This window comes from Nelumbo lutea, chromosome 1 (assembly GCF_056320005.1).
Source record: "Nelumbo lutea isolate HS-2025 chromosome 1, American lotus-T2T, whole genome shotgun sequence".
Taxonomy (NCBI): domain Eukaryota; kingdom Viridiplantae; phylum Streptophyta; class Magnoliopsida; order Proteales; family Nelumbonaceae; genus Nelumbo; species Nelumbo lutea.
Window position 1 is genome coordinate 171044251 of NC_142684.1, and position 16987 is coordinate 171061237.

Genomic DNA, 16987 nt, shown 5'->3' on the forward strand with positions numbered 1-16987 from the left:
ACTTTGAAGAGGATGTCGGCTGAGCTGCCTGAGTTGACGAGTACGCGCCTGACCTCGAAGTTGTTGGTTCTTAGCTTTAACACGAGCACGTCATCATGGGGGTAGTAGACTCTTCGTGCATCATCTTCTGTGAAGAAAATTGACTCTTCTGTTCTTGGCCGCTTTTGGGGGTTCTGCTCCTCCCGGGTGGCATCACGAACCGACGTCTGAGCTACCGCTGAAGTGCAACCCGCAACGATTGAACCTCCCACTTTCATGTGGATGGTTCCTTGAACTGGCCTGTCCTCCGGAGGCTGCCTCTGTAGTTGTTCGGCCAGCCTACTGCTGGACTTGGGAGCATCCTTACCGTGCTCCCCTTTCCGACCTGTTTTATTACTATTGTTATTATTATTTTGTACAAAGTTTCTCAAATATCTGACAAATGAGCTCCTCTATCTCGCCGTGGAGGTTTTTACAGCTCTCGGTACTGTGATCGTGATCTTTGTGGAAACTGCAATGTAGGTTCTTATTTCTTTCATTGGAATTCCCCCTCAAACGGGGTGGCCACTTCACATATAGGGCATCCTTGATCGCCATCAAGATCTCGGCCCACTTCACGTTCAGTGGGGTGTAATCAGCTCGGTCTGCTACAGGAGCTCGAAACAATTGACCGGGCTTTGCCCCCCGAATCGTTTTCTTTTTTCTTCGGTTGCCCCCCTGACTGGAAGGCTCTCCTTCTCTCTTTCTTTTTTCGGGTGCGCCTTCGCCCTTCTGGTTGATCTCCTCTTCGGTGGCTATGAACTTGTCTGCAAGTTTCAGAAACTCAGTTATGGTTGCGGGTTGGTTGACGACCATGTGCCACTTGAACTCTTTGTGTGTCACGCCCTTCTTGGCTGCTGCAAGGCATACGACGGGGTCCAGGCGCGGTTGATATAGCCTCGGATGGGCTCTTCCTCTCTTTGCGCTATGTTGAGGAGGCTTTCTTCAGTTCGCGAGCATAGTTTGCTGGTGACGAAGTGGGACATGAAGGCTTGTGCAAACTGCGCCCAACTTCTTATCGACCCGGGTGCCAAGTTCCGGTACCATGTGTGGGCTGCTCCCCTAAAAGTGGTGGAGAAGACCATACACATGCACGACTCACTAGCTCGCACTAGGTGCATCTGTGACTGAAAAGCATCTACGTGGTCATTTGGGTCAAATGACCCGTCATACTTGTCAAGAGGGGGGAGCTTAAAGCCTTTGGGCATCGGGACTGTCAGGAGTTCAGAAGACAGGGGAGATGGAACCGAGAGGAGGGGAGCTTTGACTTCGGTCGAGCCTACCTCTTCTTTGCCCATGAGCTCGGGCAAATCACGGGTGACAGATCGGTGAGCTCGGCGGCGGCGTCTCTGCTTCTTGGTGGGCTTGGCATTCGTGCTGCTCACCTCTGCGCTGTCCGGAATGGTTTGTGCAGGAAGTAGCCCGGTTTGCTGGTGATGGCTGCGGACAGAGGGGTCCTACTTGGAATCTGTTGCCAGAACCTCGAACCGGTTCTCAAGGAGCGGGGTTTCAAACTTCGACTGCCGAGGTGATGTAGACCTGGTGAGCCAGGGTCCTCCCAACCTGTCTACCCGCGGTGAGATCGAAGTAGCCGGTCTCTCTCGTCTGCTACGGGGGGAGGCCTGGTTTTTTGGGAGGTTTTGGAGGACTTCTCCTTGGCGGCAAGACTTAGCTTGCTGCGAGGCTGGGTGCCGAGGCGGGAACCGCGGCTGTTGAAGTTGGGGTTGAGGCAGCTGGGGGAACTACTGCTGACACTGATACTGGGAGACCTGGTGCAGTACGTGTTGTTGATAGAGCTGAAGTTGCTGGAACTGTTGCATTTGGGCCTCCATGGCCCGCATGCACTGCATCAAGTCCTTAAATTGGTTTGAGTTGGCCGCTGGGGGCACAACCGAAGGTTCGGTGAACGTCGCTCCAACTGTAGCAGGGAGTGGGGCGACGACATGTGCCATTGTGAGGGGCACATTCAAGCTGGGGATTCCGTCCGCAGAGAGGGGGACGGTGAACTGTCTAATACAGATAGTAGGAAGCTGGGGTTGTTCCCTGGAGTTGTCTATTTCCGTGCTTCGTCCGATGTTTCTAGAGGAAGCCATGAGCGTTGGATTGTTTCCAGGAAGATAAGAACTGAGAAAGTTTAGAGAGAAAGGCCTTTTGAAGCGCTTCCCACAGACGGCGCCAAATGATGCGGCATGATCCAGGCATTCCTAGCTAGCTGCTGACTAGCTCCTTGTTGGCAACGGAAGACACCTGAGAAGATGAAAATAAGGATTCCCGGGGATTTTACCCGGTGGGAATACTCTGATGCTTAAGTTAGTATTGGATACAGGGAGCAAAGGGAAAACGAAGGCTAAGAGTGTAGGTCATGCTTTATCACTATATTCGAGAGATTAGAGGTCTCAAGAAGGAACTTCTCTTCTGCCCTGAGGGCTTTTATAGGGGCGCTCTTGTGAGATCGGGCATAACCGCCACCGAGCTCTTGCCACAGTCGTTACCTGCCAAGGCTGTGCAGGTGGCCGTTGGGACGTACTCCTTGCCCGGGTGAGTGGCACGTCTCCTAAGTGACAAGCACGCCTCTGCCTGCTGAGGGACGTTGGACAGGGACTACGTCGTCAGTAAGGGGTGTGGTGCAGTCTCATTGGTACGGCCTGTCAGATAGAATCTTCCAGAGGAATGCTCGTGCGGCCCATTCGTGAGCTACTTTGTAGTGAGCTCGGAATGCTTCAGGAGTAGAATTGGTCCTCGGGATGACTTGTCTGCTTGGGAGCTCGGGCGAGCTTGTTTTCTTAGCTCGCAAGCTAAAGTTGCCTCGGAATATCCCTTTAGAGGTAGCTCAGGGAACCCGGAGCTCGCGTTGTGGCGAGCTCCTCCTTTTGCGCGTTACGATGTAGCGAGCTGTTTTCTGGGCCCATTACTTTGTCATACTGGGCCACAATGCTGAGCTGTCGCTTACACCGAGTCAGTGTCTACGTGTCACCATTTCATAGGTTGGGTCAAATCATCCTTCATCAATAATAAAAATATTGACCTTCAAAATAATGGGTTATTTGTCTAGTTATTAACCATTTAAGCCCTAGCTAAGTTGGGTGACAAAATTATACACACCGGGCTGAGCTACCTATCACAGCTGAATATGCGAGTGTTTAATACAGATGGGTCTACAGTAAGCATTGGCGTGTTCACTCATGATAGGTAGCCTAGCCCGGTTTTAGGTTGGGTCGGTTACCTGAGGCATCAGCCCTAATCCAACCGAATGTATGGAGTTGTCACTTTCTAATATTTAATTCAATCTAATTTGGCTGGGTGGATCTGGATTGGACTATAGGTGAAACTTGCGTCGAGAATTTGTTAAATTTTTAAAAAGCCCAAACCCTGATGCATCCAATATACTTGAAATTGTTTAAATCGTAGCCATAATGTAAATTTTGGAAAGCTTTAGACAGAAATCTTTGAAGCTGTGATAAGCAATGGATTAGTCTGATGTCTAAAAGATAAATGCAATTTATAATAGAGAGAAATCATCTGCGCTATACCATATAGTAGTTTATAATAGAGAGAAATCATTGTTTTACTTCATCCCACAAATTTTTATTTGTTTTCTAATTAGGGGGCATTTTTTTTTTTTTGAATTTTGAGAGGGGGAAATTTGGTCAATGGGATTTTGGTTCTTATTGACCAATAATATCATGTTCTTTTTTTTCAGATTTATGTGAAGATCAGTGAAAGTTTATTTTCCTGAATATCACTTATTCAAGTAAGTGATACCCATCTCCTAGGTGGGTAAATAACTTTCCCACCCAGGGAGAAAGTTACCAGCACTTGAATATGATAAAAATGCCCCTTTTAATAATAGGGGCATTGTTGTTTCTACTTCAAAGTTTTGAATTGATCAATACAATTGGTAAGAGGTGTGTTGTCACATATGAGTCACCTCAACTAAGTTTTCAACAATTGACTAGCTCTACCCTTGTTATTAAGGTCCATTAATGTTCCGCTAAAATTATAATTTTTTTTAAAACCTTATTTTTCCCTTCATCCCAGTACCGGTCTTCATGGCACCTGAAGTTGCTCGTGTGGATGAATAGGGAATCCCTCATGGACGGAAGCCCCGAGCTCTTGGGTGTATGGTGATTGAGATGGCCACTAGACATCCCTCATGGACGGAAGCCTCGATCTCTGCCCTTTACCAGGAAGGGCTGGTGGCATCGGTGGTATCATGCGTGCCGCCTATATAAGGGAATCTCTGTTTGTACTAGCCCATTCCCTTACGTGAAGACGATTCCCCTGTGTCACTGAACTCTATAGGGGATTTGGAGAGAAACCACTGTTTGTATCGCCTCTACAAGGGAATAACTGCCTCTTGGAAAGCTGCGTTCCTCTGCCCGTGGTTCTTTAAGGAGTGGCAGCAAAACTCTTGATTGATCAACACGAGCGAACTACGCTTAGACGGTTCGTAAAGCTACACCGCATCTACAAGAGGAGCTGATGGATGAGTAGGCTTCCCCTTTCAATTCACGGAATGTGATCTAGGACATGATGGGAGTTTGTGTGCCTCGCTAGGAAAGAGATCGCCAAAGTATAGCACAAGATCACCTTTTCTTCCATACAGCCCAAGGGGTTTCATTGCTGTCATTTCATCCCTTTGCTTTCTCCACCATCAACTCGACGGTGATCATTGCTGCCAATGTTTTCAAAGTTTTTTCAGGTGCAAAAACGTTGAGAATGTAAGTATTGAGATCGCCTATAGAACCACCAAGTTCAGACCAAATTGTGATCTTGAGGCCGAAGATGGTGGCACAGGTTTGGGGAAGTTGGTGGCGCCACCGCCGGGGAAGGACGGGAAAAGTTGTCTAACCTGGGGGTTTGGGCACATGAGGGGGCTTCCGGTTCAATGGAGATCAATAGGGGAGTCTTGAGTAGTTTGCAAGTCTGAGTGAGTCGCCAATATTTTGAGGAAAAATGGACAGGATTTAATAGAAGGGTAAAACTACATTTCCGTTTCCAAGTCTTAACCCGATACCAACCCGACCAAACCCATAACATTTCAATTGCATGTTTTAAACATGTTTTGAAGACATAAAATCCATTAATTTAAGTTAGAAAATTGTTTTATAGATTTTAAGGTGCCACTAGGAAAATCAAAATCAATACGTAAATAAATCTTAAACTTTAATGTTACATAGTTAGAAGTTGAAAAATTACAAGAATACTTTGAATATATGCAAGGTATCATGACCCATCAAGACAAGTTAGACAAAACCCGAACCTAACTCGAGTTGAAGAATCAAAACCCTAGCCCGAATATACTTGACCCAAGTCGGGTTAACCATCTAACTCGAGTTCAATTTTTTTCTTTGAAAATGATCCCTAGTTGAATTTTAAAATACCACTTATAAAATTATCCCTAGTTGAATTTTATAAAAGTACTTTCATAGTGCTTTCGTAAAAGTACTTTCATAAAAGTGCTTTTATTAAAGTGTTTCTATAAAAGTACATTTGTAAAAGCGCTTTTGTAAAAGTATTTTTTATAAAAGTGCTTAAAAGTACTTTTGTAAAAGTTCACTAAAGTGATTTCGTAAAAGTGCTTTCATAAAGGTGCTTTTACAAAAGTGCTTTCATAAAAGTACTTTTATAAAGTGTTAGTATAAAAGTACTTTTATAAAAGTGCTTTCGTAAAATTTGAAAGAAAATGGAGGACAAAATAGTCACAAATGCTTATTTAAGTGATTATTGGAGAAAAAGACAACCAAACACCCAATATGAAATAAGTGTTTTTTTAATAACCACTTGAAAAAGTTGGGTGTCAAGTGCAAATAAGTGTTTATTCGAATAAGCACGTATTTTTAACATAAATACTCCCAAACATGGCCTAAGTTGTACATTAACCAATGAGAATTCATCAAAACTCATGGAGTGGTTATGACCAATTTATACCAGGGTTGTAATCAAACCAAGCTCTAGTCAAATAGTTGCGTTCGAGTTTGATTAGGCTTGATTCAAGTTTTATTCTAATAGAGCTTGAATTGAGTTTGAATATCGAGGTAAGCTTGCTTGGTTATTCAAACTTAAGATCGACCAATAGAAAGTTCAACTCAAAAGCTAGTGAGTTGATTCAATTTACACTTGCATACATACATACATGTATTATAAAATATAAAAATATATTTTTATATTATATATGTAATATAAGAATATACTTGTTGGTGTATAAAAAAAAAGAGAAAAAATAATAACAATAAACAGATGAAAGAGGAGAGCTCAGGGAAAGCCAAACAACAAGGATTGGATGGGTTCATGTCTCAACCCGACGGATGTGAAATTAAGTAGGGCATGTTGGGCCTAATGGGATGGAAGGTTTAGTGGGACCCCATGTATGGGCCCTCTAACATATTGGCCCAAGGTGTTGGAGCACAATATGAAAAAACAAAAAGAGGGGGGAAGAAATGCTAGTTAGATCTTGACCAACCTAGTTGCCAAGTGGCCTCTTCATAAATGATTTTCCAATCAGTTTAGCATGGCCCCTTAATTAAGGGTGGATCAATTCACTTGCCATTTCAGTCTAGAGAAGACCATTTAAATTGAATATTGTTTGATCTCAATGGTATCCGAATTAATGTAATTTCAGAAGGAATGTTACAACTAGTCAATTGGATTTCCTTTTATGTGTAAATCCAACCATGTGCCAAGTGGCATTTGGTTCCAAGTACATCTAGGGATTGAATTTAACTTCAATTAAAGGGCCTATTTATCTTAACTAGGTCAACAATATGGTCACCGCATTATCAATTTGTGGGTCCCATGTCAATCAGCATTAAATGGTGATTAATTGAATAGCAACTATGATGAGAGGGTTCAAATCAATTCAAATCTTTGGACCAGCTCATCGTCTAATGATGAACCTCTATAAATAGAGGAAAAAACAAGAGGGAAGGGCTCCCTTTTCGGCTCTTCCTCATTCGGCTTTCAGCTCCTCACTAGAAACATTTCTTGCAAGAAGAAGAAGAGGGCTTCACCGGCGGAGCTATTCCCATTCTAAGTTGTTGTAGCTTTCATCTTGAAATTGGTACAATCAAGATGCCTACAATTAAATTGCTGCAATTATCAACTCAATAATTCAAGTCATCAAGTTGTTGCTACAAGAAAGCTTTCATCAAATCACCACAATTGAAGGATCTCCTATAGGTAAAGGTTGGTTTTGCGGTTCACGTTCAAATCAACAATTGAATGTGAACAAAAACTTTGTTCACATACAATTGATCACTGCAAGTTCTTTCTACAACTACAAGTTGTCAAGCTTTTTGGATCGTGTCTGTCACAACCTACAAATACAAGTCCAGGTTGTGTTCATGCTTACATTTCTCAAAAATAAAATAATTAAATTTCTTTTAATTTGTCTACATTTTTTTGTGTTCCAAATTTAGCGCGAAATTTGTGTCAACAATACTACATGTTATAATATATATAATATAAAAATGGGTAAATCTCTTAAACTACCCCAACTGTTTAGCGTAATGACACGCAGTACCCCTACTGTTTAGCTATTGTCTTGCAATACCCTTAAGTTTTCTAACAAATGACTAGCTCTACCCCTACTGTTAATATCCGTTAATGTTCCATCGAAATTCATACACACGTAGCACCACGTGATGTATAATTTTTTTTCAAAATCCAATTTTGCCCTTCATTCCTCTCCCTTCTTCTTCACCATCCCTCTCCCCGGCAGTAGTTATAGTGAACCACTCTGCAACCATTCCACTCCCTGTTTCTCCACCACCATCGCCACCACTGTCGTTGTTTGTATCCGACCACTTTTGTCGATAACTTCTTCAAATTTTCAAAATAAAACAGAGAAAAAGGGAAAGAAATTCTACTTCATCAAAACCCTAACCTTTCAAACCCAGAAGCTCCACTCTGTGGTGAAGACAATGCAAAGAAGCAAAACAAGAGCAATAACAAAGGAGCCATGGAAATGGAGGTAGAAATGTTCTTTTCTCATCTGAGCTCAACTTCCCTTGAGTCCAAATGGGTCTGAACTCCATTAAATTCAATGGTTTTGAGCGACCGCTAGCAGCACCGCCAGCACCTGTCGTATAGATCTTTTGGATTTTCTAGTGACAAAAAAATTTATAAAAATATCAAATCAAAGCTAGTGGATGGTGGAATTGCAGTAAGAACCCTGTCTCCTATAACAGGGTTGTTGCTGCTGGTCTCCACCGATTCAACCCTGTCTCTTGGCCTCACCAATTCAATCAAGGATTGTTTGGAGATCTCCCTCTCCCTCACCGTCAGTTCCCATTGATTTTCAATAACCACGCCAGTGGCATCCATACACTTGTTGATTTAAGTCATTTTTCCTCCCCTATCATCGTCATTGCAACGACGATTTGGATAGAACCTCCTCACTAGACCCCTCTCTTTCCTATTCTTCCTCAACCTATAGCTCACCTCCCCTATTTTTCCCATTCTTCTTTAAACATATTGCAATTCGTCATGGACTAGGAAATTCTAGATAAGCATGGATAAGCATGTATTTAGGCACAAATTCTGGTAGTTTCTTAGGCGTCTTTAGCTAGTTATGATTAGTAGGTAGGTTACTACTATGAGTCTCATGCTCCTAAATTTCAGGCGTCAATTGTATGTGTATATATATGGTTGTGCCTTGCATAATGAGAGAGGATTCTCCACAAAGATTATTTTTTTCATGGTATTAGAGCCATAATGAAGTTGCTGAGAGCAACACCGCATTCGCTTGGTGCCGGCAGAGTCCAGACCTTGCACTCCAGTTTTTCCAGATCGGCACTGTAGCTCGTCCCCTCCATTCGAACCCAACCCAGAAGAGCGGCGGCGAAGCTACTGTTCCTCTTCTCTCCCTGTTCAAGCAGAACCAACGGCGGCAAGAACTGTTCCTCCTCTTCTCTCCCATTGGCAACTACAACACTGGCAACAACGACACCGGGGATGTTGCGGAAAGCCTTCACAATCTTGGAACCCTTAGTGCCATAAACAATGAGAGGAACTTTGCGAGAAATGTATCGACGGTACCTCATCTTACCCTTTCCTGGTTGGATCGCATGGCTATCCACATCGGATAAGCACCGACCTGCTTGAGGATCTTGATCACGGAAGATGTCTTCTCAACGCCCGTGGGTCATCGGTTTCAGATCCACTGCCACTCTGGTTTTCAACACGATGAACAGTGTCGCGATTTCTAGGAAGAACACAAAGAGGATGAGAAACGCTGCTCCATCGTGCATTCCTTTTTTTGTCACCATTGCCCCGGTTTCGGGTTCGAAAGAAGACGCTAATGAATAGTGGATTGGTTGTTGTTGCTATTGCCTCTGTTGTTGTCTGAAATCGATTGACGGAATAAGAAAACTGAGACCCCTTGTCCCCAAACGGTATCAAAACTCGGGAATCGGAATTTGATACGAAGGACCGATGCTTCATCGAATTTGATGAGAACAAGAGAGAAAGCTTGTCGTTGCAACTCCTCTTCCCGCCGCAAAGTCGAAATTAGAAGGAAGAAAAACCTCTAACACCTCTATTGGTTGCCGTTGGACCGCACGACCAGTACCCCATGACTCAGTAGAGGTCTGATGGGCGGCGCACTTGCTGATGGCTGTCTTTCCTTTTTTTTTGATACGTTGATGTGAACGAAGTTGACAATGTCTGGACGGATTGACGCTTTCATGATGTCAGGGAGGGAAACGGCGATGGCCATTTGCAGTAGGAACGGTGAGAGTTCGAGCAAGTATGTTGGACCTTCTGGCGGACGTGACCGAATTTCAGCAAAAACTCATGCTGCTTAGTCATCGGCAGGGCGTGAGGTGGCTGCTAATGCAGCCATAACTGACGGAGACAGGACCGGACTAAATGGGCTTAATGACGAGCAGTGGCAGATTCTCGTAAACATGCTTGATGCTTACAAAACCATGACTAATGAAAAACTCTCTGGTAAGAAAAATTCTACTGATTGGATAATTGATTTCAGGGCGTCGCACCATATGACTGGAGAAATTGACTTATTGATGGATGTACGGAATATTACACCATGTCCGGTGGGACTTCCCAATGAGAAGCAAACCACTGCAGTGAAGGAAGGGACTTTACATTTGGGTGGAAATATTTATCTACATCATATGCTTTTTGTACCAAAAATGAACTGCACCCTTATTTCCATAGCAAAACTGTTGCGAGAGATAAATTGTACTGTCACTTTTACTGACAAGCTATGTGTGATATAGGACCAAACCCTGAGGAGTCTGATCGGAGTGGGTGAGCAGTGTGATGGGGTCTATAATTTTAGAGGAGCAGCACCGGTTCGGGTGAATAGAACAAGAGGTATGGATGAATGGGAGTTATGGCATCGTACATTAAGGCATCCGTCTAAACAGATATTATCTTTTCTTCCTAAAGTAGATAAATTAAATAGTAGAACTGAAGGAGATAAGCCATGTGATGTTTGTTACAGAGCAAAACAAACATGGGAAATTTTTCCTAAAAGTAAACATAAAGCTGATGATTGTTTCTCTCTAATTCATTGTGATACATGGGGTGCCTATAAAGTACCTGCCTCTTGTGGTGCAGTTTACTTTCTAACCATTGTTGATGATTATTCCCGGGCTGTGTGGGTTTACTTGTTACTGGACAAAAGTGAAGTAGCACATATTATTAAGAAATTTTGTGCCATGGCAGAATGTCAATTTGGCAAGCAAGTCAGGACTGTTCGAAGTGATAATGGAACAGAATTCAAAAGCTTGAAATCATACTTTGAGACTCATGGCATTCTGCATTAAACTTCATGCATTGGGACACCGCAACAAAACGGTCGAGTAGAGAGAAAACACAGGCATATCTTGAATGTTGCGAGAGCATTGAGATTTCAAGCAGGCTTGCCCATTGGTTTTTGGGGGGAGTGTGCCTTAGCCGCCGGATACTTGATAAACAGGACACCTTCTTCTGTACTTGGCGGGAAGACTCCGTATGAGGTACTGTTCGGGACGCCACCTCAATACGAGCACATGAGAGTATTTGGTTGTCTCTGCTATGCTCATTGGAGTCCTTGAGACAATGATAAGTTTGGAGAAAGGAGTAGGAAGTGTGTTTTTGTGGGTTATCCCTACAGAAAGAAAGGTTGGCACGTATATGATGTTGAAAGAGGTGAATACTTTGTCTTCCGTGATGTAGTCTTCCATGAAAATATATTTCCATATGTCATTGGTTTAGAAGCCACTCTGGGAGACAAACCTGGCACGGCCATTGCACCAGTTGATGCCGCAGTCAATGATGATGTTGTACACAACCACAGAGGGAATAAAGATAAGGGGAGTGATGCAGCCGGCATCTGTGATAGGGGGAGCCTTGAGAATAATGATGATGGAAGAGAGGAACACGGAGAAGAAGAGAGTGTGCAGGAAGTAGGAATGAATGGCAGTGAGGACAGAATTAATGTGGATCCAGCACCACAAACGGCACCAGAAGAGCAACTTGGTAGGGGACATTGGCATCGCACGTAGCCTGTTTTGTTAAAGCCCTACGTAACCTACACTTCTCGATGATTGAAAAACCCCATTCACACTCAAGCCAACTTTGAATCAAAGTCCTCAGGTACGACTCCCTATCCCATAGCAAATTATGTGACATGTACTAACTTCTCTACTAGACATCAAGCTTTCTCAGCTGCAGTCACTGCAGGAGCCGAACCCACCAACTTTTCAGAGGCAATGAAAAGTGAGAAATGAAGGGAAGCTATGAGGAAGGAAATCTAGGCTCTGGAGGATAATGGTACTTGGACATTGGAAACTCTACATCCTAGGAAAAAGGCAATAGGGAGTAAATGGGTTTATAAGATCAAATATAATTCAAATGGGATGGTTGAACGACATAAGGCTCGGATAGTTATTCTCGGGAATAGACAGGTTGAGGGGTTAGATTATAATGAGACTTTCACTTCTGTGGCCAAAATGACGACAGTCCGCACTTTCTTAGCCATGGCAGCCGCTAAGAACTGGGAGTTGCATCAGATGGATGTACATAATGCATTCTTACATGGGGATTTGGATGAGGAGGTATACATGCAATTGCCGCCAGGTTTCACATCTAAGGATCGAACAAAAGTGTGTAAACGGAAGAAATTTCTCTATGGATTACGTCAGGCTCCCAGATGCTGGTTCTTGAAATTAACAGCAACCTTGATACAGTTCAGGTTTGTTCAATCGTATCCTGACTACTCTTTGTTCACTTATTTCAAACACAATGTTCGTCTACACATGCTGATATATGTTGATGATTGATAGCTATAAATATAACTCTAGCAAATGCATTAGTTATCAAAGAGTATAAAAAATATCATTCCCACAGGGATTTAACAAAATAAGTATTAGAACCACAGCCTTCCCTAATTATTTGGAAAATCAAAATTTAGATTTAAGAGTAAGAACTACTAAAAATAAAAACTAGAAAAAGAAAATAGAAGCAAGGGTGATCACTAACCAAATATGCAAGGGATGAAATCGTTAGTACTTTAGGTCCACCTAACCAATGTAATGAATATTAATGGATTCGATTAACCATGATTATTTGCCATTCCCATAAGCTAAGATTTTTCCACATTTATTTAATATTCTCTCTCCAGATATACTAAACCTACGCCCATCAAGTAACCCTTCGATCTCTCGAGTAGAGCTCTCAAGATGGAAGTGCATTAAGTCTAAGAAAACCATTAAATTCAGATGAATCATGTATATATATACCATTCAATTCACACTATGAATTATTTTGTCAATTATGTAAATTCCTCTCTCAATTCATTCACATAACCCAAATCAATTAAGAGGTGGCCAAGATCTTAATTGCATTAAGCACAATAATTCATAGACTATATGGAAATCACAATCTTGGATAAATCAAGAAGATAAAAATATATTCATTAACATGGTTAGGCTTTCCATAGCCCTAGCAAGAAACAAATCAATTCATGATGTAAGAATTAAAGCAAAAAAAAGGGGAAGAAAGAACTCTTGAATTCGCCCATGGTGCTGAGATCTCCTCTTCTTGCTGCCACCTTCTTCTTGAAGTTTCTTGAATTCTTGAACCTTTCTTGAACCCTTCTTGATTGATTGCTCATTGCTTCTTGATTCAAATCAGAAATTGAATGATTCAGTGATTGAGTGATGCCTAAAGCTGGTCCTTCCCCTCCTTTATAAAGCTTAAAGGGGAGGGGGTGGTCTCCTACTTCCTCTTGAAGTTGATCTTTACAAGAATAGAAAGTCCTATCATAATTCTAATCTTGTATTTTTATCTAATGAACTCAATCCTCTTATCTCTCTAAGATTACATCAAGAATTTAGATTTGGAAGGACTCTTCTCAGTTTCTTGTTCTTGGATTCGTATTAGACCTCCTCTGCGAATTGGGATTCAGCCAGGCTTTTCTGCAAGTTGGGGTTCAGCTGCGGATTGGACCTTCCTATGAAATTGCCGCGACTTCGGGCCCGGATTTAACTTCGATGCAGGCTGAATCTGCGAAAGCCCAAAGCATGAAAGTTGTGGCCTTTTTTTCTTATCTTTCCAGTGGATCTTGAATCAGCCCATTCGGAGTTCGAATACGCGAGTTAGGCCCAGATTGTTGAACGATGTCGAAACTGTGAAAAATCATCCGATTTGTCTTTCTTTGCTCTTGATGCCTTCTTTCATGCCCTGAACAGAAATATGAGTCCAATTAGGTGCTAATTTAGTATAAAAGACAATAATTGGGGATAAAAATATGATAAATTCTACTCTCATCAATGATTTGATTGTTGGGGGAAATGATACTGTAGCCATTATGAAATTCAAAGAGTATCTCAGTCGATGCTTCCATATGAAAGATCTGGGTCCACTCAAATATTTCCTAGGTATTGAAGTAGCTCGTGGTCCTGATGGAATATATTTATCTCAACGGAAGTATGCCCTGGACATTATCTTGGAATGTGGACTATTGGGAGCCAAACCAGCGTCAGTGCCCATTGAACAGAATCATCATCTTGCACTGGCCAAGGGTGCTCTAATGCACAATCCGAATCAGTATCGAAGACTAGTAGGGAGGTTGATATACTTAACCATCACACGACTTGAGTTGTGCTATTGTGTTCATATTCTGACCCAATTCATGCAAAGCCCGCGGCAAGAACATTGGGAGGCAGCTCTGCGTGTAGTGTGATATATGAAAGGATATCCTGGACAAGGTATAGTATTGCGTTCTGATAGCGATCTGCGCTTGTATGTTTATTGTGACTCTGACTGGGCAAGCTGCCCGTTGTCACGACGATCGTTGACTGGCTATTTCGTTTTGCTGGGGCAGTCACCAGTTTCCTGAAAAATAAAAAAACAACACATTGTGTCGCGCTCCTCGACAGAAGCAGAATATTGTTTGATGGTTGCGACATGCTATGAATTGAAGTGGATGAAGAAACTCTTATTGTCCTTGGGAGTGGCGCATGACGAACTTGTGCACTTATATTGTGATAACCAGCCAGCCCTGCATATATCCATGAATCCAGTGTTCCATGAGAGGACAAAGCATATTGAAGTCGACTGTCATTTTGTTCGCGAGAACTGCAGCATGGGAACATTGTTACTCGGCATGTTCGAACCATAGAGCAGTTGGCTGACATCTTGACGAAGGCTCTTGGCAAAGAGAAATTCACCTATTTCCTTGGCAAATTGGGCATTCGGAATCTTCATGCACCAATTTGAGGGGGAGTATTGGAATTCGTCATGGACTAGGAAATTTTGGACAAGCATGTATCTAGGCACAAATTCTGGTAGTTCCCTAGGTGTCTTTAGCTAGTTATGATTAGTAGGTAGGTTACTACTACAAGTGAGTCTCCTGCTCCTAAATTTCAGGTGTCGATTGTATGTGTATATATATGGTTGTGCCTTGCATAATGAGAGAGGATTCTCCACAAAGATTATTTTTTTCAAAACATGTAACTTATCTCCCCTATTTTTCCTCCCTCCGTAGAGATCTTCCTCGTCAAGGAGTCAGGCTGCAGTAGAGATCTTCTTCATTTCTCATGGCAAATAGAGACAGACTTTGAAAAGAAAGATCAGAGATATGTCACAAACTCCATTTGTTAAAGAAGTTTAGGGCAGTTGCAGACAAGTGCCAATCCTCGCCCTTTCTAGTCCGGTCTAGGTGGAGCTCCGCCGTTGTGTAGATCCGCCACTGCAAGTGATGGCAATTGAAACAAGGGAAGGTATATAGGTGGTGGAACAACTCCTCCCCATTTGTGTGATGCATTTGTCATTTACAGTCTATGCAGTTGTTCTTCTCTCATGTCTGTGCTTGAATACGGTATTGCGTCCCATAGATGTCACCACAGCCACCGTTGTTGTTGTTGTTTCCGTTGCCACTGCCGCTACCAGTATCGGCACCGGTCTCAATGGAAATGAAACAGACCTGCTAGCCTTCCTAGCCTTCGATTGCCTCGCCTAACGGTGAAACTGGAAGCCTCCGGGAAAGAAGGCATCACTGGTGCAAACCTTTGGGGAAGAATTGGCTTCCCATTCCTTGATATTTTGCACCATTGAAGACGAAGAAGAGTCCCAATTTCCGTCGAGACCTTGCTCCATTGAAGAGAAAGAAGAGGGAAAATTTGACGTATTGTTTCCTTCCCTTAGCACTTAAGGCAATGATAACAATAGTTAAACAATAGGGATACCACGTGTCATTATGCTAAAGATAGTTTAATAAATTTACCCTATAAAAATTATATTCAGTTTCAAACTTTTCATTCAAACTCAAATTCATCGAATATTTAATTAAACCAAGCTCAAACTAGGAAATGTACATTAACCATAAGAGCAGTTGAACTCTCAAGCATAAGAGCAGTTGGGTATGACACATGGGAATATCTTAGGTTTCAGAATTTGATTGAAACTACCCCATGAGTTTTGATGAACTCAAATTAGTTAGTGTCCAAGTTAGTACAAATTATAAGTCTAAAAATGATCCAAACAGCTAGGCAAATAAAAGAAGGATGTCGTAAAGAGTTTGGATTTGATGACCACAACACATTGTTGGCCACATTTACACAGTTTGGATCTACTAACTATAACACATTGTTGGCCACATTCTCATTTTCCTCAAACTTTTCATCACTTGGGTTTTATTTTGAAAATTTGAAGAACAGTGAAGGGTAAATTTGATATTTCATTTTTTTCCATTAGCACTTTCTGACGATGTCAATTGTTGGAAACAATAGGGATACTTTGACAATATGTAAACAGTAAGGGTAAAGTTAGTCAATTAACTATGACATAAGTGTAGTTTAAGAAATTTGTGCCTTTGATAAATACCACTGATTGGTTATCATTTTTGTGATACCAATTTATTGGTTACAAGTAGGGGTGCTCACGGTCTGGTCCAAACCGGACCAAACCTATCCATTTTAGTATAGAAACCAAACCAAATCAGATTGTTTTTATCATGGGAGTCTGGTTTCTAAAAAGGTTTGGGAGTCTAAGAGAGTTTAAGAGAAGTTCAACTACATTTTTTTTTTGCTAGAGATTATATTTGATTAGTTGTTTTGTTTGATTAGGTTTTCGACTATGATATGGAAAAGATATGATATCTGAAAAACTTATGATCAGTTAACTGGAATCATAAACATGGTAGCCAATCAGGTGTTATTTATCAAAATTCATGGGTGGGTTTTGATTGGTCAAAACTCTTCCCATACCATATCTTTTCAGCATCATAGATTTTCCCGGTTTTTAATGGTTAATCAAGTTCCAAATCTTATTAGATCGATTTACTTAATCTTATAAATTAAAGACTAAGGGTCTGTTTGGTTTGTGGGAATAGGGGTATGGAATGGAATTGAAATCAGGGTGGTCTATTCCGATTCCAACCATTTGGTTGGGCAGAATCAGAATCTTATTCCTATTTTTAGCAGAATGGCATTCCCCCATTTGAGGTAATGGTAATTCT